At 43.8% G+C, this 21,562-nt stretch overlaps 1 long non-coding RNA gene across 2 annotated transcripts; it reads left to right on the forward strand.

Moving 5' to 3' along the window:
* Positions 1–10,255: 10,255 nt before the first annotated feature.
* Positions 10,256–20,667, forward strand: LOC142055464 (uncharacterized). 2 transcript variants are annotated; one of them, XR_012659937.1, is made up of 3 exons: positions 10,256–10,349; positions 17,118–17,198; positions 18,926–20,667. It is a non-coding gene; the product is annotated as an uncharacterized LOC142055464 (long non-coding RNA). The 2 variants fall into 2 exon arrangements; XR_012659938.1 differs by lacking the exon at positions 18,926–20,667 and adding an exon at positions 18,432–18,522.
* The last annotated feature ends 895 nt before the right edge of the window (positions 20,668–21,562 follow it).

Raw genomic sequence — 21,562 nt, forward strand, 5'->3', positions numbered from 1 at the left:
TTTGGGGGAGGGTCACAGCAGTTACAGTCAGATCTGGGTGAAACAAAAAGCCCATCTGCAGTGTGATTGCTGTTTGTACGCACTGAGGAAGCAGCAGCCCTGTTCAAAACCACTCCTCCTTTGCCTCTGAAGCATCCCACTGGAGGGAATGAAAGCGTCTGTGTTAGATTAGCTGTTGGAATTTGCTAACATTTGGGATAAACTATCTGACCTTGTTTTAGGAATTCCAGTTACATACAATAACTTCAGGTTCATGCCTGAAAGCAGTAGGACTGTGTGCGCAGTGACCTCTAGCTTCCGGAAACCATTTGTTAGTGCCAGTTGTGAGAAATAGTCGGAGGTTTTATCCAATGACATTTTCACCTTTCTGCTTCTCCATGCAGCCAGCTGCTATTTTCAACTTGAAGAATTAAAATGCAAGTAAGGTACACTTGACCAAATTTGAGCATGTGCCCTTCCAGCTGAAAGTAAACATCCCCTATCTAAAAGACCTTTTGTTCTTAGGTGACAGTTTTAAGTTTGCTGTGCAGTTGCTGTAGTAATTAATCACAGACTTGTAATTTAATAGTTCAGGAAGAGCAAGCAAAGGAGTCATTCTAAGAAATCACTTTGTGAGTAACTTAATTTTGGTCAAGGAGCATTACTAAGTGTTCGCGATAATCACTGTTGTAGGCATTTCATGCAATCGCACTGACCATGAGGCCCAGATTAGAAAGCAACTCTGCTGGTTAAAACTCAGCTCTGCTGAGGGGGCTGTGAGCTCTGTTATTTTGCAGTCTTTATCCAGTATTGAAGGACTTCCAGACTCCTTGCTTGAGGAATTTGACCCCAGCGGTGGAATTTGCCTCCTGCGTAGCACCCCACGGAGAGCTGTTTCCTTAGGCTGCAGAAGGTATCCGTATGCCTGAAATGGGCAGGCAGGCAGAGGGGGAGGGAGGTGCTTGCTGGGGTCCAAGCGGAGGCAGGAGGTTCCTTACGGCAGCTAGGCCAGCCTTGCAGGGCAGGAGGTGGCTTCCTGAGCACCCTGATTTGGCAACCCAGGTTAGCAGCGAGGAACCTTGCCCTCCACTGGCTTTCTCCTGAGCCCCACGACACCTGAACCCCGACCGGAGATAAAGATTGCTCAGCTGCTTGGTCTGCACCCCAGCTTCCCCAGAGCCTGCTGCTCACTGGGGTCAGAGCCAGATAGTGATGGGTGCTTGCTCTACCCTTGTCCTTGTGCTGCCTCTCTGCTGGGGAGGCTGGGAGAGGGAAGTGGAAAAAAACATGACTCACGGGGTAATCCAAAACTGGGGCAGGGTCATATGCTGGAGGCAGGTGGGGAGTACCGACTTCCAAATCAAGGGGCGTTTGGCTGTGGGTTACCAGACTGGCAAGAGAGAGGGGTAAGGCCCCAGCTGAGCAGCTGGGCTTGACACTGTGAAAACAGATGCCGGAGGCAGGACTGACCCCAGCTGTAGCTGCCATTGTCTTTTGGCTGCTGCAGAGGCCAGTGCAGGGCTGTGGTTGCCTCCTTGATGGAGACTGCCTCTGTGATGTAGGTCTTCCTGAGGGAGAAGAAGCCCCCACAGCAGCGCCAGCAAGGTGGGGGGGGCAAGGAGAAGTGAAAAGGTTCTGTCTCTGAGCCAGCTTGCAACTCATCCCTCCCAGGGCTGCCTCCTTCCCTTCATTCACCTGCTGCAGACCCCAGATTTCTCAGCAAGTGAGATGAGCCCCAAACCTTTCTTCAAAGGCCGGACCCTTCCCTATTGTCAGCCCTGTGGCTCCTCTCTGTCTATTGCTATCATGCACTTCTATATATAACACAAGACTCCTGTCTGCTGCAAAGGGCGTTTTCTGAGGTAAAGTTAAATACACGGCAAAACCTTCAGAAATAGAGCCTTGAAAACACAATTGCTCTATCCTGACTTGTGTCATTATTCAAATGGATAGTTGAATGAAGGTCAGCTCTTGAATAGGTTTGAATTTTTATGGTGCTGTGAATGAACTGCCTCCTAGTCCCAGAAAGCTGCAAGTTGAGGTCTTTTGTACCGCTGAGAGCTAGGCTTTGAAAATCCCAGTGATATCTGAATCCCTGAAACTTCTGTCGCACAAGAGTACTGCTTACAGTCACCGAGTAGCTGCAGCTGTGGGAGGAGGGTGCCAGCTTGCCCTTGAGCTCTGCACATCCTATCAGCTTTCCAAGTGTGTTTCCTCCCTGTCTCCAGGTGCAGTTCAACACTCCCTGCTTGTGTGCCCAGGGAAGGCAGTGGGAACCTCACCACCCAACTCAGTGGACACAGGAGTACCCTCACAACACTGACAGCAGTCTACAAAGCCTGTATAAGTTCAACTTATTATGTTCTCTTTCTATGCGTAATACCAAGATGAAAGGCTTCAGGGGCTATGCTGACCAGCTTCTAAATCTGAGTGTCTGAAGCAAGCGATCCTCAGAGGTTGGCACAGATTTGTCACATCATGTTCTTTCACCTGATCTAAGCATGCCAACGTAACTGGAGTAGTTTTGACCCAGGATGGTCTGAAACAGCTCACTGAAACTGATCACTGGAGGACCAGGCAATATTCCTGCCTTTATTTGTGCTGCAGCAATACTCCATTAAATTAGCCCCGGATGCAAGTCTGGCAAGCTAACGTACATCCATACCAATTTGCTAGGCTGTCTGCAGGTACTCCCCTGGGGATTGGATTCCACGGTGCCTTACCGTTAGTCATCATTTCCCCATGACTTTGTGCTTTTTAAGCCAAATGCTCAATATTCTGGGCAGGTGGCATACGGTGCAACTTCCTGCTGCTGTAAGCAAAGTCAGAGGCAGCCCAAGGAAGTACTGAGTTAGGAAGGTGTGGCTTTCTGATGGGTAGCAGAGGTCCTCAGGTTGCAATCTGAAGGACACCACTGCCTTGGCTTCACCTGTCTCCCTCTCTCAAGGAAGAGAAAGTGATAGAACTGGCGGTAACTAGCGTATCTAGAGACCCAGCACTGAGCATATTGCCTTTTGTTTACAGAGTATAGCTTGAAATGAGTCATCTACAGGTGAGTCAACTCATAAGTTGCAGGGAGAGGATGACAGGTGCTGTGGTAGCATAGGAGAGTGATGTCAGGCCCATGAAGAAGGTTATCACATACCCTTTTGTGGTGTCAGAATATTTAGAAACTGAGGCCTGGTTTTGGGGGTGGCTGCTCAGCCAAATGTTCCCATAAAAAATGGCTCGTCAGCTAACTGTGTTTGTCCATACAAAGCAAAAGTTCTGTGTCCAGCTGCTTCTCCTAATGCAGGGAAAAAGCCTGGTTCACCTCAGCCAGTCAGCTCCGCTCAGAGTGAAGTGCGGGGGTAATTCCATGAATATCAGGGAACTTGGGTTAAAACAGTGCATACAGAGACTTATTTGAGATTCCAGATGTTTTGCATTGTCTTTGTAAAAATAAACCAATCTTTTAATACTTCATCAATGTTATAAAAATCTTTTTGTTTGTTTTTAACCAAAACTTGTGTTTGTCCTGGACATTTTATAGGTCTGTGCTAATGGTTATCAACAGGGCTATGATTCTGTGTCTGTCAGTTGCAGAAACCCAGCTTGTCCTATTCCCCTTAGGAAATCTCTTGCTGGAGACTTGGAAAAGGAGCAAATGAATGTTCCCTTGTGTAGCTGCAGCATGTGGGTATAGTGAATGATTGGAAGATCAAAGGGTAGATAGCCATGCCAAATGGAAACACTAGTTATTTCTGGCTAGTACGTGCCTCATGTGAGAAGTGTATGCTGTATTTTTTGACACCTCTGATGGCAAGTGAGTGCTCTTGAGGGCATGGATGGGAACAGGGGCCAGGGAGATTCCTGAACCTTAAGGACAGCTGCAAAGGATGTCTATGGAAACGCCCTGACAGGTCAAGGAAACAGCATTGTGGGTAATGAATGTATACCAAGCAAGGTAATGTTTCTTATTGATTTCACTGAAAAACCACAGCATGTGCTGGGTGTCACGTTCATGAGATGAGCTGGTCCTCAATGGAATCTTTCAACCAGTTTGCCCGTGATAACTATCAGCAGCACATGGCTGATGATATGAACAAAAGCAGGGAAATAAGAGTACCATACAAATGTAGGGTGAATATAACTGAACCAGGGCTAGACTTCAGCAGAATTCACAGGCTGCTGATGGCTATGAGCTGAAAGGGGTATCTGCTGTAGGGAGACAGGCCATTGATCGCTGGCTGACATGGCTGTCCTCGTGTAGGTGGGCTGTAGCGGAGCACTGTGCCATCAGGTGATCTGCCACTGCCACTTCCCTGCGCTCTGTGCACATCACTGCTCCAGCACTGGGAATGCCCTAGGAATCAGCCTTACCAATACCTGCCCTCTCAGAGCTCTGTGGGGATGAATGCAAGAGTTCTCCAAATGGCTACTTCCTTTGCCTTTTATCTTGGGTTCTGTAAAAAATTCAAAATCTGCTGATAGTTGATAACTCTTCTTTTTTTGTGGTCCCTGGTGTTACAGTTGCCAATGGAAATGAGGATGCCCCCCAGCCCCACCCTGAACTGAGTATTTTTAATGGGATCCCATCTGCTATGCCAGTAATGATAATTCCTTCCATGCATGTTACTCCAGTCGACCCTTCCATTCTGAGATTTCCTTCAATATAGTAATACATTTCCCAATTATTTCCCCCATTAATTTCTGTAGATTCATCTAGCAAAGACTGGTGTTCAGATCTCTATGCTGGCTTTGGTCATGTAGTAGATTTTGGGGTGGGAGCATGAGCAAAAACCTGTCCTGGTTTCAGGCTATGGCACGGATGAGTGACAGACAGAGGCAGGGCAGTGATTGCCTGTGTGGAGGACGTTACCTGAAGCTGTTTCACAGAAGCTGCAGGGTAAGAGTCATCTGACCAGATGTAGATGTCTGTATCTGAGTATTCATCTTGATTCCCTTTATAGTCAATGGAGAAAAATAAGCACTTCTGGGGTGTGATTCATCTTATTCTAAAGGAGACGTATAAAGTAAATCAGATGATTCACACCCCAGACAAGCCTATTTCTCTTCATTGAATATGAAAGGTGACTGGCTCAGATGTAGATATCTAAAGCAGGGTGAGACAAATCCCACTCAAGGCATCATGTTTGAAATGGCAACCCAGGAAAATAAGCAGAAATAATGTCCTCCCAGCTAGGCAGTATGCAGAGAGTATCTCACCTGCCTTTTCTACAGCTTTTGTCTACACCTCCATTATGAGAAGCATGTGTGTTGTGGAAGACATGCCACAAGTTTTTTTATTTGTTGACTTCTTGAGCAAAGAGATTAGGAGATTGCTGTCTGTCTGTAATATGGAGGGGAGCATAAAGGTCTGTGGGTCTAACCCACTCAGGAAGTGTGGTGCAAAGGTGGCAAGCATGGTCAGTGGTTCAAAATTCAACACTGTGGGAAAGCAGCATGTTGAAGCTTGATGTTGCCATGTCTCTTGCATCTCACAGAACAGACCAGGGAGTATTAAACCCCAGTCTGGCTGAAACAGCCTCCAATCTTTGACCAGAATGACGGAAAGGTTGTAGCTGGGAAAAGGAGTTTAAATTTGCCTGATGGTATATTTTATTCTGTAGAAGAGCTTCCCCCTGCAGCCATTTTGGGCTGAACACTGGCTCCTCCATGCCAACTTTTGCCCATCCATCCTCATGCAATTCTTAAGCTCCAACCACGCTGAGTCAGTCAGTGCTTGGCCACCCTGATAAATCCTCCTGTTGACAGTGGTAAGCTATTGCAGTGAGCGCAACAGGAATAACGAGGCCTGAATTCAAATTAGTGTGGAGGCAGGCTTTAGAGACACAAACAGACTTGTTTTCTTGTTTTGCCCAGTAATGTCCTATGGATACGTGCATTTTGGAGAGTTTTCTCCAAGTGGGAATTTCCATCTGGATGCAGCATTTTCAAGAAAGCAATCAACCCAGGGCCCTGCTGGTGCTGGGTGGGGAAACATGATGGCTCATCAGTTTCCTCTGTTGGACAGGTGCCACCATGGCTGCTCACCAGCCGGTGGATGCAGGGCGACATCCTCTCAAGGTGATCCCTAAGCAGGAAAGGGCATGCAGAAAGCAGACGTGACCAGACCAGATGTGCAGTGACACAGTTTGTGACAGAAGTGGGACATCAATGTTGTAACCACATGAACTTTAAAGAGACCATGATCCCTGTGACACAGTTGCTTTTGTTCTAAGGGCAGGGGGGTGTTTCCTGCAGTTAAAAACATCAAATAATTAAAGGAGAAAAAAAGTGGTGCATGAAGCACTCTGAGATGCATTTTTATAAGTCTTTGTAATATTACATTTCCAAGACTGCCAGGCATCAGTGACAGATCCCTCATTTGCTTCCAAATATGCTGACTGTCAGAGTGCGAGGCCAGGCTCTGTATCTGCTCAGGCTGGAAAGGTTTATTTTGGAGGTCTTGTACAATTTAACTCTGCAGTGAGATTTCTTAACTGTCTGCAGGCCTTTGCTGGTGTTTTTTATTGATTATTATATGAGGCCAGGGATGTTGTGATGGGACCTTTATAAACATCTAAAAATAAAATGTTTGCATTTCGCTTCGAGGTCTGACGCTTAGCAGCTGAGGACCATACCAGAGAGCTGCAAGGTGAGAAGCTGTGGGGCTCCAGAGGTTAACAGAGCATCGGTGTGCCAGGCCAGCAGCCTGGTTACACAAAGGATCAGAGCAATGGCTCTTGCCTCAGCACCAAGTCCCCAAGAGGCCAAGAATACTGGAAAAACTGGACTGTTCCCTCCTCTTTCCCAATCAATCCTCTGTAGCAACCAGAGTGAAAGATTGACATGTGACTCTCAACTGCTGGCCTCCTGCACTAAGCTCCTGCACTAGTGTCCTGGGAAGGGGCTTCCAGTGGTGTTGCCAGGCCTGTAGAGAGCCCCCAGAGAGCCAACAACCCTGTTGATTCATACTGCCTATAGAACATGAAAAAAAGCGCCAAAATTTCAGTGGACATCTTCCATCTTTTGTGTACCAGTTGTGATACAAGACTCTGTACTCCTGTTCAACTCAGGCAATTCTTCAGGAAAATGGCCCACAACCTTTTAGAGTTTAGATGCTGCAGATCTCCACCAGACCTTCAGATGCTTTCTTAATCAGGTTCACTTTTAATTTTTCCCCTTCAACGAGGCACGCCAGATTAGGCTGAGAATAATGTTGCAGTGACTTGGAGTTATGCAGCTAGTAAAGTGCATGGGATTGACATGATGTGATATAAGGGCAACCCTCAATGGTTTCCATTAGTCTGAATCAGGAAGCTCCTCCTCACCTCCTCTCTCAGAACAAAATAAAAAAAAACCCTCCCACATGCAACCCGAAGCATAAAGAGCATATTTGGTTTACAAAGTTTAGTTCAATCCTTGGGAAAAAAAACCAAAACAAAACACAAAACGAAAAAAAGAACATAAAGAATATATATTTACACCGGTAAGCATATTTTTAATATGGTTGTTTTGGTTTGCACAAAAAGAATAAAAAAAGAAAGAAAAGGGTACAGTTGAGGTAATCTGGTGTATAGATCAATGCCATGGGATTTCAACACTTTAAACACATGCTTTTTTAACCTTTCCCTCTGTCTCCAGCATTTTCTTGGGCCTTTTTTTTCATAGGTTAACCATTGCGTTTCCTGCTGCATTCCCCTTGGTATGGGCACATGGATCTGAGAGCAATCCGCGGACAGGGAAAGTAATGCAGGTAAATGAAATCGCTCCCAAAGCCTGGGAAGAGCGTGTGTGGGGGAGAGTGTTTCGTTACACAAAATCCACGCTGGGGGAATGTGGCTTTTTTCACCAGAAATTATTACTTCATGTGATCAAGGCTTGTGCAAACGGGGGTGGACTGTATATTTACTCAACGAAATGAACACTGAGATTGCATTTTGGAACATCTTGCTAACCCCTTGAGTAATGTTGACTTGTTCCCATTCCCTACCCTTTGGCTATTATCTGCTGTTCAGTGTTTCTTGTTTAATCTAACTGGCTAATGGGTCATCTTTTAGTGCTACCTGACTCAGTACCATGGTTAAAAGCCTGCAGAATATGTCAATACAAGCAGAACAGAAACGAGTGGCCAGCAGGATTGAACAGGATGGACTGGTTACAGAGACAGTCAAGTTCATGAGATAGCAAACTGCCCAGTGCCTTCTAGCTCTCCTGTAAGGGGTGTTTTATTTGTTTATTTTGATTACTTTTTAAGCTGCACCCATAAAATCCCATTGCTTCGGTCAGAAGGCATTTGGTTAAAACTGCTGCTGGATCAGATACACAGGGTTCATATGACTTTGGGTGCCTGACTAAGTATTATCAGAAGTACAGACTGATTGGAGGTGCCTCCAGTTTTGAATGTTGTGCTTGAGCCACTTGGAAGACATTTCAGAAAATTGTCCCCAGACTGGTCCCCACAGTGTGCAGTCAGACGAGCAGTCACTTCGTTCTCTGTGACTGCACTGTAGCCAGGCAAAACCAGGTCCTCAGTCTCACCGCCTTCCTGACTCCTTCTGTCTGTAATGGTATATTCGCCCCCTTTTGATGGAAGGCAAGGTTTATTCGGTAATGCTTAGAGTTCTAGGGACCCCAAACAAAAAAAGTAGCACTGAACTAAAAAGTGTTGTTTGTCTTCAAATACCAGTTTGGGGTGGGGTTTTTTTGGCCAGTTAACAGCTTTAGAAAAGCCTCTCTGATTTTCAGCTGGAATTAAAATTCCATACGCACTATATTAAGTGGCTAATTGTGTCATTCATTTTACAGCCTTCCTCTGAATGACTTGATTGAAATGAATGGATTTTAGTCTCGGGGCAAGGGGAGGAAGCAACAAACAAATGCCTAAAGGTTTGTTCTGTTTCAGCACTTGTATTTTGGAACATAAGTTAGATGTTTAAAACAAATATGGAACGTCTTTCCTGGAATTAAAAACTGTCCACTTTTGCAGTTTGATAATCCCTTCTGGGATGTGGTAATTGTATTTGTGATTGACAGGTAGTTTAAAGGGGCAATTCTCTGGTTCAAGGAAGCAAAGGAAGGCAGCCGGGCTATAGAAGGAGAGGAAAGTGTGAAGGAAAGTGTTCTAACTTACGATCCTGCTAGTTTGGCCGTTAAAGTTTATTCAGTCATTCATTAAAGCTTATTCATAAAATTCATTATTCATTAAAGCACTTTGGGGAGTGGGGGGGGGGGGGGAAGGGCCGAACAGCAACAGTCATTATTTACACTAGAAATTTCATCATGGAATTAGATCATGGGGCCAGATTCGCCTCTGCATTTCGGCAGTTCGGTTTCACTGACATCATGGAATAACTACCGATTTAGACTAATCTGTGGCAGAACAGAACCCAGCCCACACTGCTTCTTTAAGAGGATGCCTTGGGCAATTTCTTTGCTTGTTTTTTGCTGGCTACGTTTTGAGATGCTTTACAAATGGATAAAAAATTAAAGAAGTATGACAAATGGATCTTCTCACTGCACTATGCTCAACTGAATCATTCCACCGAGACAGTTAGTAGGAGATGGATATGAAAAGCATTCACATTAATAATTAGTAGCTCATTTTCCAGAGTTTTTCCCCCTGCTGTCCTGACAATTTTAAAACAAACAGTTTAGAATTTCAGTCCTCACATAAAAGGTTCAGGGTGACAGCAGGGGGCAGGAAGGGATCACACCAAAGCTCTTATTTTGTTAATATGATATACAGAGTGTAAGATCACAGTAGTCAGTAATGGGAAAGAACTAGTAAATCATTGAATTCATGCCTTTGCAAGGAGAAGTGTGTTAGGTAATGATCGTTATTCTTCATAGGAGCACTGAAATTCTTCCTCACTGTGATTTTTAGCTGAATTTCACTGATGGAGCAGCCCACATGAGGCTGAATATGTGACTTAACACCTATTAATTGATGCACAGAACTGTCTGCAGGCTCTCTGCCTAAGGGAGAATGTCATGCTTTGGGAATTTCTGGCAGAATTTCTAAAACTCATTTCCATTGGCATTGCTCATCCTAGAAATCCTACATGTTATTTGATGATTTGGGTTCTCACTGTAAGACTGAGAGACAAGATATTCCTTTCTATATTAATGAACAGCAGGTCAGGAGACAGCAGTGAGGAAAACTAATGCTTTTAAAGCATTCTTTATCTGTACCCTGATCCCACAGTATTGCATCATAGATGGGGTGGGACTGGCTAGAAGCAAAGCCATAGCACAGCTGCTCTGTGGGTCCTTGACTTCCCCCATTTCTGGCGTGAGTTGAAGGACTCTGCACAGAGCTCTGGCACCAATCATGTAGCACCTGAGAATGTGGGAAGATATTGATCCACAAGCTACGAAACCAGGTAGTATTATGGAGGCACAACATGAACTTGATCTTTTTTTGGGTCTCTTGCTTTGCTTCCTTAAAAATCCTCCTACGCTGGGACCTTGGACTCTCCTTGCTGTGCAGGGCGATGATGCAAGTCCCAAGGAAACAGCCATGTGGAAAATCTGCAGCTCACGGTCATGGGGCCAGGTTCTCTGATGACAGAGCGTGGAGCAGTTCCCCTGGAGTCAGTGGACTTATCCTAGCTGACAATCTGACCTATTGAATTTCCAGTTCCTTTTGTGGGAACAACTCAGTGCATTATTTGATCTGAATTTCTGGGGCAGGGCAAGCCAGGAAGATTTCAGACTTCTAATTGGCATTAGAATGTCTTTAGAAATTCAGCCTTTGCCATTTTATCTTCTGATCATCTTTCAGGCTGCACAGCTGTCTCTTGCTTTGACTCTTATACAAAATCCACAGTCTCCGTTACAGCAGTGCTTCCCAGTTGACTGTTTAGAGCCTGCCCTAGCACCACAAAGGAAGAGCTGACAATTTCCTTTTGGGATGGGCTGTGTGAGCTCCAGAAGAGGAGGTAGCTCTGCTTGAAAGCCAGGGAGCTCCTTACCACTGTAGCACTCCCAGAGGAGGAGGGAAAGGGGAGAAGACAGGGATCAGATTGGCTCCCTGGTACTCTGTGTCAGGTTCATATTCAGTTCCAGTGTGGACACTGGATATGGTGGCAAAAGAGATTAGGTGGGCATGTGTCACAGGCAGCTCTGAAGACTGGAAAAAAACAAACAGCCCTACACTTCCCCAAAACACTGAAGTACAGAGAAGACATCATGGGTTCATACCAGGTTCCTGTCCCAAAGCTGCAGAAAATGAAAGAGGAAGTATCAGCAGTAGCTCTGCTAGCCATTCCTTAGTCACATGGGAAATGTAACCCATTGCTATGGGGCTGGGTAAACAGGAAGCCAAAGTAAGCCCATTCACTCTGCTAGCTGTACCGGGCGATGGCTCCCACGCGTTTCTGCAGCATCTGGATGTATACCAACTGCAGACTGGAAGAACACCATGCAAAATCCTAGAAATGTCTCAGAGCATTTCCAGTCCTCAGAAAAATGACACATAGAGAAGGTATCTGCCCCACAGTTGTGTAATCAAGAAGCTGCAGAAACAATAGATTGGTATGCTGCCAAACTGTGCAGAAGATGGCTGATTCATGCGAGTATGCAATCTTAAAACCTTAAGTAATTAGTGGTAGAGTCAAAAGTGGGAAAAAAGTGCAATGAGACTGCTGAAAGAAAAGCTGTCCTCACTGCTAGTAAACTACAGGAGTGTCTAAAACTGCTGCAAAAGCACCCAACCAAAAGCGGAGCATAGTTGGTGTGGACACAGTTAGCTCAGAAGGCAGAACTGAGAGGCATAAAATGACATCAAAAGCAAATGCATAAATATGAAGCAGAGAACATCAGGGAAGACCTTTGCTGCTGTGAGAAAAATGTGCACAGGGTAGGAAAGTTTGTACAGCAATGACGTTAATATGGTGCAAAAGGGCAAAAATAAAACTCTGAGCTCTGTGCCAAGAGACAGCAGCAGCACTTAGTCAGGAGAATAAATGCTAGGGAGACAGTAGGACATTACTAAGTGTGTTAGGTTGCAAAGGCTTCCTTAGAGCTATGCCAAGGAGGGAAAGGAATTTTAACCATGCAAAGCTGAATTAAAGCAATTCAATGACTCCATGCATTAGGCAGAGTACATAGCAAGTCAAATCAGTGTTGCTGGCAACACCAAATCCTCTGCTTTCAGCTGCACCCGGTGTATTCATCACCACACAAGGGCTCTAAGTTTGAAGCAAACAACTCATGCAGGCAATGCAAGCAGAACAAATTTTAAAAAAATATTAAACATGCTGAGCTGGCAATATCCACTAGCGTTCCTGCAATGAAGCTGTTAGGAGGCATATCAAGAAGCGTTTGAAGAGGAGGATGTCTTCCAGGCATACAAATGCCTTCATCTACTTCCATCTTTACAACTTCTGCCTCCAGGAGTGACTACAGCATAAAAGGAAAAAATAATTGGAGCAGTAGAGAGAATGGAAAAGGAAGACATCTTTAACTAATGTCAGGGCCTACCACAAGTCACATAAGCAGTATGGATGTTGAGGAGCCAGACAACCTACCCCTTCTGAAGACTGAAGTAACTTCAACAAGCACTAAAGGAGTGTTCAACTGAATGGCTACAAGTGAGGAAATACCCAACTTGGTGAGAACAAACATATTCATGGTACATGGGGTATTGACAAGAACTGTTGGATGAGGAAAGAAACTACCTCATCACATCCAGGAAAAGAGCAGATGCAAATGGTTGAGAGCACCACTGGGATCAGATGTGAGGTGGGAAAGCATCAGCACTGTCAGCAAGATGTATTAAAAGGACTCTGAGGGATCAGGGTAATGGCTGCTGATGTTCTGGGGATGGAGGCAGAGATCGTGTGGCAGAAGCTGTGATACATCATGATCCCATCTTCTTCTGTCGGTTAGAAAGAGTCAGGGAATAGATCCGGAGCTGAATAAAACCATAATGGTGTTGGGATTGTTTGCAGTACCCTTTATGAGACATATGTTGATCTCCCAAGGGCTGGGACTGACCTCAGCAATCTAGAGCAATACAGCAGCTTCCTACTCTCAAATGCACAGACTTCATCCAGAGTCCGTTGGGATTCGTAACCTGTCTGACAACTTTTCTTCCACAGTTTTCACGTATGTGCAAGTCATTGATACCGCACCTTCATAAAGATGCAGTATGGACAACTGGTATCATCACAGGATGCAACTATTACACGTGTGAAAATGCAGACACTCATTTATCCCACCTTTAATAAAGAGCCAGATATATAACACATTGCTAATGAGGAGTGCTACATCTTAGAAAAAGACACGTTCCACTTGCTAACCTATAGCTTGATTTTACTGTCTCCAGCAGAATGGAGAGATACATCCAAACAGAAGAGCTAAATCTCTCAATAATATCTACAAGTGGAAGGTGCTGTCAGCATAACCATGAATAGGAAACCGCTTGAGCAGAGAGTGATTGTGAACTACTGGCGAGCATTTTAGATTGCTGCTGGCAGCCCCACATCACCTTCAGCACATGCCTCTGAAGCATTCACGCTAAGCCTTGGGTATCCAACACGAAGAAAAAGGCTGACATGGTTATAGCTGCCACTGTACACAGCCCAAAAAATGCAGCAGCTGAATGTGAATCTGACAGAAACAACATAAAGACACAGAAAGCCTCAGTCAAGCCAAGTTCACCACCTAAAGGATTTGGAAGAAATCCAAGATGAAATCATGTGGTGGCCTCCATTTTTTCTACTGGAAAGGCCAGAAATCAGGGAAAAATGGCCCCATTTTCAACAGTACTGCATCTACTGAGATAGGTTGAATGTACAGGAAATCACAATACCCAGATTGCGGGGAATGGACACTTTCTTTGGGAACTGCCCAGCTCTCCCCTGGAGCTACAGCCTGTGCAGAGGAAGCCAGTAATAATCTTTCTTGGCCAAATATGACAGTGGCTAGCCAACATCTGGTGGTCTGTTCTGGCATGTATAGGGCAACCAGCAAAGAAGAAGTGGGAACACACTGCTCTTCCCACAGTCCATTGGGAGAACAGGAATGCGCCTCCCCACCCCAAATCTGGCTATTTGGGCTGCTACTCGGTCTTCTGGTCAGTGGAGGAGTTTAAAGCAGTGCAGTACTTCAGTGGGCAGAATATCCCACGCAGTGAGAACACAGATCTGTTTGCTTCCAATCCATCCTCAAATTTACTCACTTTGAGCATCACCACAGCATCGCCACCAAATGGCAAAGCCAAATTAGCACTTAAAATGCCTGAAATTTTATTAATGCCGACGAACACAAAGAAAATGCATAGCATCTTTCTTCTTAATGGAGAAACAGTCTCACAGAAAGCCCGGCTCAATCTGCTTCCATCTTCTGACGCCTTGAGCAGTGGCATCATTAATGTGACTAGCAGTAATGAAAGGAATCACAGGCAAACAGAAGAAACATGTGAAAGCCAAAGCCCCCCGCGAGTGATGAAATAAAGACCTCCCAGAACTACCAGCAGGAGAAGGTGTTCCTATCAGACTGTTTCCTCTGGACATACCGTGTTCTGGGATGCAAACTATTTTCTTGAGCAGATAAATTCTTGCTCATGTAATATAGTATTTGTAAACACATATTTCTATGAAACCTCAAATACATTAACCTGCTGTGCACAGACGACACGGAGATAGCAGTGAATTACGCACTCTGCAGGCCTGATTGACAGGGCACAGATAGACGCAGAAGAAAAAAAGCAGTAACTGTGGGAAGAGACACAATACCCCAGAAAACACATTGCTGAATAACTCAAGCAGAATGCAGTCATCTGTGATCATGTGTGAACGATGCACTGACTCCCAACATCAAGCCCACTTCCAGGTGTACACATGAGGCAGTACAGTACTCTGGCATGAAAGAACAGCCTCTTCAGACGCAGAGGAAAATAGCCTTGCTCCCAAAAGAAGTGAACAGAAAAAAAACCAAAAAACAAATTGGTACATTATCTATAAAATGAGGCAGATGTTAAACATGTACAATGCTACCTTAAAGGTTCATACAGGTTGTGCTATTCATGTTTATCGCTGTGGTATCAACTGTGACCAAAGCTACAAAACTGAAGTGCCCAGCTGGGACTTGCCATGGACTTGGATGCTCAGGCAGAGGATAATGTCCCCTTAGCAAGCGCTGGATGAGAAGCACAGGAGGCACAGAGAAAGGGATAAACCTGCGGCACTGGAACGCTGGGCTGCAGGTAGCAGGCAGCCGGCAGCCTGGGTGGGAGGCAGGGAGGAGGCAGGGTTCAGCAGGGCCCCAGTACATCAGGGAGCGCAGACGTGGCCGGTCAGGCTTCCCTGCCTGCTGCAAAGGGCAGGAGGACCGACGTACCTGTCAGCCCTGGGAGACCTTGGAAGTGCACCTTATAAATATGTCCTTTTAGGGGACTACACTGAGGGCAGGAATAAGCAACCACTGTTCGTCTCCGAGGACTGTAAAAGATGGTGTGATGATGGCAAGCTTTTCAAGCTTGTGCAGTGGGTGTCCATGGGCCTCGGCCACCAAGGCTGCAAAAAGCACCCACCAAAATAAACCCTCTTAGAGTCACTCAGTAGGAGATACATGCACCAAACAGGAAAATGATAGGACGTCCATTAATCAAAAAAGGGCCTAAGCTCCCATCAGTTTTATTTTCAGCCTGCTGGAATAAAATAAGCCTAGTTGTTTGAAAACATATTTGGAGGATGTATTTTTACAGGCCGCCTGCTACGGCCAAGGAGTGCTTGGGGTGCTTGTGGGACAGGAGGGTTAGGTGCCAAAATGATGAGTAGGAAGAGGTGTGTCATACTGATACTTCAGACCTACCTCCTGTCGCCCAGTGCTTCTGCAGAGCACTGCAGAGAGGGGTTCCCCATTGCCAACTTTTCTGTCCTGGTGTTTCTGAAGCCCATTCTAATAACTGAAAGTGCAACCAAAATAGCAATAACACTGTTACTGTTTTTTATATAAGAGTTTACAGAGAAAAATTGGGGTGCCTTTGATCTGGATCATCTCTCAGGTGTTTAATGTCTATCTTGATATGGCATAAGCCAGACATAGAAGTTCGAGAGAGAGAATATTTAAAGAATGAACCAAAAAAAATCAGATGCCAGCCCCCAGTTGTACATTTTGTAGGATTACAGCAGACATATTGCTGGATTCCAGGTCTTCGCTGGCACTCATGAGAGAGAGCTGCTGCAGATAGGGAGCTCTGCAGGGTCTTGTTACTCAGAGGGCAACTATGGTCTGAAAAGTGTAATGTCTTTTTCTTCTTGTTACATCTTCGGGTAATGCAGGTACGATCTTCAGCTACCAGCGGAACAATAAGTCAAAATGCTTACAAAACAAAAACATTTCTCCCCCCAAAAAAGGACAGATAAATAATATACACTGCCTCCCCAACAACAATTAGACTCAAAATAAAAGCAGTCACCAGCATTTTTATTAGTTAAGTAATTTTGTACTGTCATTTATGTTAATTGCTTTTAAAGCAAAGCCTCAGTTTCACAGTTAAAAAGAATACATTTGCCATGTTAGTCAAAATCAGTCTTACACGATCTAACCTAAAATTTTGGACACAGAATGCATAGTTGAAACAATTCTTGTCCTATTTGTTTTAAACACTTACAGTGCATTATGAATAATAAGACAGTAACTCCTCTAAGGGCTGATGTCCATAAGTGGAGCAAAATGACAAGCTCCTTTAGCACTGTGGTCTCCTTGCACCATCTGCTGGGTTTCCTTTGTTATTGCACGAGTTAAAAGTCAGGTTGTTTTTTAAGAACATGATGACTTATTTTAATCTCCCTTTCCCTCATCTCTCAGGTAAATTTTGTCACTTATGAAGTTCTGAATGAAGAAGTATTGCTAATCCTTACTGAAATGTTGTATCTTACCAAATTTATTGCCAGATATAAAGGTATTTTTTAAGAGAAGGGAAAGGTTTAGTTTGTTTTTGAGAGTATGAAAAAAACTCGTTTTTGGTTATTTTTCTTTCTAAGGTGAAAGAATATTTTATTGACAGAAGCAGGTTGTTCCTTGTCTCTGACTCTTTCTTAACTCCATATTACTCCATACTGGCATGAACAGGATTTGGCTTGGACTTCATATCATAAGCCATGACTAACCAAGTACCTTTTGCAACATTTTATTAACAGCGATCCACAAATTAGAAGCTACACAAATGTTTCGTGTCTTATGAGTCCAGGATGAATCTGCCTCAATGCTGTTTAGGTGGGGTAAGTGTTTTTATAATATAAACTGATTATATTGACATAGAATATCAGGAGATGAGAAATGCTGAATTCCCCTTCCCCACACAAAGTCAAACATGCACACACCTCAATGCTGTTCTTAGACTTGCTTTTCTTAGTAGCAGCACATTTTAGGATGCCTTACAGACCAGAATATGGAGCTAGCTAGCATTTTTGCATTTAGTGTGAAAAACTATGTATCAACACAGATCGTTAGGATCTTTTTGGTATGTGAGAGGACCTCCTCAGAAAGGTAAAGAAGGAATATGCATTTTGGCCTGCTAATGACACTGAATCTAAAATGGGCTTTTACGACAGTTCCTCTGAGAACTTCCTTGCAAAGCTTACAAAAAGTTGGGAGTTTTCTCTCTGGCTTTTGTTTTCCAAATGTTTTTGTGAGGGAAAATCTGCACCATGATCTGTAACCACCCTTTTTTTTTAAAGCACACATGGTCAGAGATCTCTAGAGTGGGCTTACAAATGTAACTCCAATCTGAGCATGTATTATAAAACAAGTTTCCCACGAAAAACATTGCAAGATCTCCAAAGAAACAACTTTGCTCAGCATTCATATATACAGTAATTTCAATGGAAACCAGAAGGGGTCTAGGCTGAGGCCAAATGCTTCTGGAAAATGCCATCTCTTTTTCTTTTTTTTTTTTGTTTTTAAATAAAGTGGCGTTTTTCACAATATAGTGTTATGCCTCTACAGTGGGAAGATTCAAGAATTATGCAACACTGAATTAAAAAAAAAAGAACTAATTAGACGCAGTGACGGGAGGTGGAGGTCAAAGAAAACATCTTAACGTCACGATTCTCAAAGATGGAGAGTCATTTTGAATGCCTCCGTTCTTGGGCAGTTACTAGACGAGAGCCACGCTTTCAGAAAATGATTCAGCTTCTGAATGCTGGGTTCCATTAAAGTGTTTCTATTGCCCAAAACCTGATGGCCAGTTATTGTGGTCTTCAAGATGAGTGATTATTGTGGTATATTTTCCTGAGTGTAAAAATGTGGTAATAAATGCCTCAGCAGTGTGCTTTGAACCTTCATATATTATTGTTTATAAAATGCTTTGAATGAACTTTAATGCAAGACCTCATAAATGTGTAAAAGACTAGTATTATAATTTTTTACAAGATTGAGATTTAAGGGGTGAAGCAAAAAAGAAACGTGACAATATAACAAATGCCTCTTTTTTACTATTCCTGTATGGACAGCAGGAAGAGAACCCAAGATAGACTGCAAGGCCAAGGTAAATTAATTAATTGATACATTAAAAAATAAAAGTCACCCACTGACTTTATAATGAAATTGTAAAAGTGAGGTATTCTAAAACCGAGCTGATCTGGGGGTTTGTCCTTTGATCCCACTATCTTTAAAGTATGCTACAAAAACTGGAGATTGTAACCTCTTGGAAAACCTTTTACAGCATCAAACAAGAGCCCTTCTCTGACTTTGAAGTTATCCTGCCATCAATTAAGAAGGCCCTAAATGATGTCAGAGTGAGTCAGGAGTTTTGCAGAATAACTGGCAGGCTTCCAATTAGAGAGAATCACTGGGAATATGAGGAAACAGGGAAGATTAGCCATCCCCATTAAAGACAACAGCATTAGGAGCTGTTCTCAAAACACTACGGCTTCTTCTTGCCTAATGATTTCAAAGCTGCTGTTCTCAGCTAAACTGATGAGTTGCTCTGTGTCTTTATTTTTAGTATGGGAAATTCAAAATAAACTTGGAAGAAGTTCTTTGAAGTCTAATGCACCAGTCAAAAATGTGAAAATTACATCCTGACACAACTGACTCCTGCTTTTTCTTCCTTGTGAGGTTAGTTAAACCAGCATAATCTCTTTTAAACCTCTTTTCCCTTGCTTTACATTGATGTAAAAGACCGTGAGACATGGAAAGCAGCAGTGGTCTGGGCTTTTCATGGCCTGACTTCCCACTGAGGACATAACCTTGCTCTCAACCAGTGCCTGACCAATTCCTCCACTGATCTGAAAACCGAGGGTAACTTCTCTGTACCTAGTGGGCGCTCTCTCTGATCCCAGAAGGGACAGCAGATTAACTTCAGCTCATGCCTGAAGAGCTACTCACCTATGCTGTATTTTCTGAAGCCAAGGAGCTACAAAGTTCTTCATATGCTGCATTCTGAAAAGACACTGAGTTGCAAACCTTCACATTCGCAAAGAAAAATACCCAGCAGCTGGAAATAAAGTGAAAGCTTCCTCCCTGCCTCCTGCCCTCTCTTCCTTCCTTCTTTCCTCCCTCCCAAAGATAAAGTGGCATTCTGCTCTATTCCTACAAAACTGAGAACTGGATTGGTCCTCGAGGTTTGCTTCAGTTATATTTGGTAATTTTTTTTAACTGCCTTCCTGTAGTATGACTCCCAGTAATAACACCAGGGCTTTAAAAAGACTAAAGGCTCCCAGGGTTGCAGCTGGTAAATTTTCATGCAGAAGCTACAGAGTATTTTCCCCACTACAGTAGATCCTCTTATCTGGTTCATTATCAGTAGAATCCCGTGTACACTAAAATCCAGAGGCAGCAAAATACTCAGGCATGTGCTTAGAGATAAGCTCATGTTTACATGATTTGCTAGACCTATAGACAAAAGCTGTTATGGAGAGACTGTGATACCATACTGATCAATTGTCACATCTCTTCCAGCTCTACATATCCTTTACAGGCTGAAAGCTGGAGAAGCATGAGTTACCTACATTTTAACAGCCCTTTTACTTCCCTGAAGAGCCAATGGTAAAATCTATTTCAGCTTTACCACCTGCCCTGAGTCCTAGCGAAGGGGAGAGACCAAAACTGAATGGTGCAGCCTACAGCTGCATGGAAAGTCCTACTTTTTTTTTTAAAAGGAAAGCAAAGGGTGTCAACAAATGGGAAAGCTGACTGTTACTGGGAAGCATTTTCATTCCAGTTTGTACCGCAAACGCTGTTCAGCTACATGAAGCATATAAAAAATGACTGCAGATTTCTGTAGTGTCCTGTCAAGTAGGTTAGCAAGATAAAGACAGATGGCAAAGGATTATATCTAATTCTTTTTCCTAATTTATCTTTTCCTGACCATTCCACTGCACTCAGTCTGACTAGAGATATACCAACCTAACCTCCTCTCCATAACTCACAGTGACAAACCGCGTATAGATTTGCAACATCCCATCATTAGGAACGTTTAATTGGTCACAACTGCTTTTCATCAGCTGCCTTTAAATGCTGCTTCTGGTTGAATGATGTTTGCAGTGTTACAATGGTAGAATTCCAGCTTCATTTTTAAAGCAAACATCCTAAAAAGCCCAGGAATATCAGAGTGCTTCTGGTGAATGTATCTGTCCTGCTCAGGCAAAGATGAATTTCAGGCTGGAATCTCTTACCTAGATGTGGGTAATCTCACAGCACAATACTAACAGAGCTGTCCTAAAGATACCTTACTGGTTCTTTCCTGTGCAGATAAAGAAGGGAAGCCATGTAGCACAGCCCTGATAACGGCGAAAGCGTGCAGTCCATGATTCAGTGCGAGAGGGCTCGTTCTGCAGTCACAGCTTCTCACTGCCTGCCTGATTCTGTTCTTCCTTCTTCCCAGCTCAATTATTTAAAGCTATTTTTTGAAAATTCCCACTGTTTTCTGATGTCTCTGTTTTCAAATGCCTGACTCAATACACACTGAGCCTGATCTTCCCAGGCGTTGATGATCAAAAATAGCTCCTCACAGAGTCAATGGTGAACTGACAGTATTCAGCACCTTCCCAAGCCTAGTTTATAGTATATTCAGGGAAATGGGGAAGAGTGCATCCAGCATACAGTCTGTGCTGCCTCTCTGCTTCTCCTAATTGCTTTTATACCTCCCTCTGTACTAACACCTCTTGAAAATTCCAAATCTGGGCTCTCTTTTAGATAGTCCTTTTGGTTTTCACTGCATTTATCATTCTTCTCTTTGAGTTTCTAAACTTCTCCAGTAAAAATCGGCGAAATGGCAGTTACCTTTCTTCCTATACCTTTCCTTTTACTTTCCCCTCCTTTCCTTTTCTCCGCTATCACTTGCTTTCTTTTCACCAGAAAAAAAAATTGGAAGGCACATGTCAGTGACAACAGCACCATCTTCTGTTCTGCAGAGATCATGAAGGCTTCACTCTCATGTTTCTGTGAGTCCTTCGGAGATGGGTCTGGTTGAAAAATGTGGAGCTAGAGCTAGATCTGAACTAACTCTTCATGAGTTTCAATGTCTGAACAAGTCTGAATGTATGGGGGGGGTATGGATGTATGAAAAGCTACAAAAACTTTAGCTCTCATAGCACTTACCTCCATGAGGCACCTTTACATTTGTCTTTTATTCTCCTCA

The sequence above is a fragment of the Phalacrocorax aristotelis genome, chromosome 3 (assembly GCF_949628215.1).
Source record: "Phalacrocorax aristotelis chromosome 3, bGulAri2.1, whole genome shotgun sequence".
Lineage (NCBI taxonomy): Eukaryota > Metazoa > Chordata > Aves > Suliformes > Phalacrocoracidae > Phalacrocorax > Phalacrocorax aristotelis.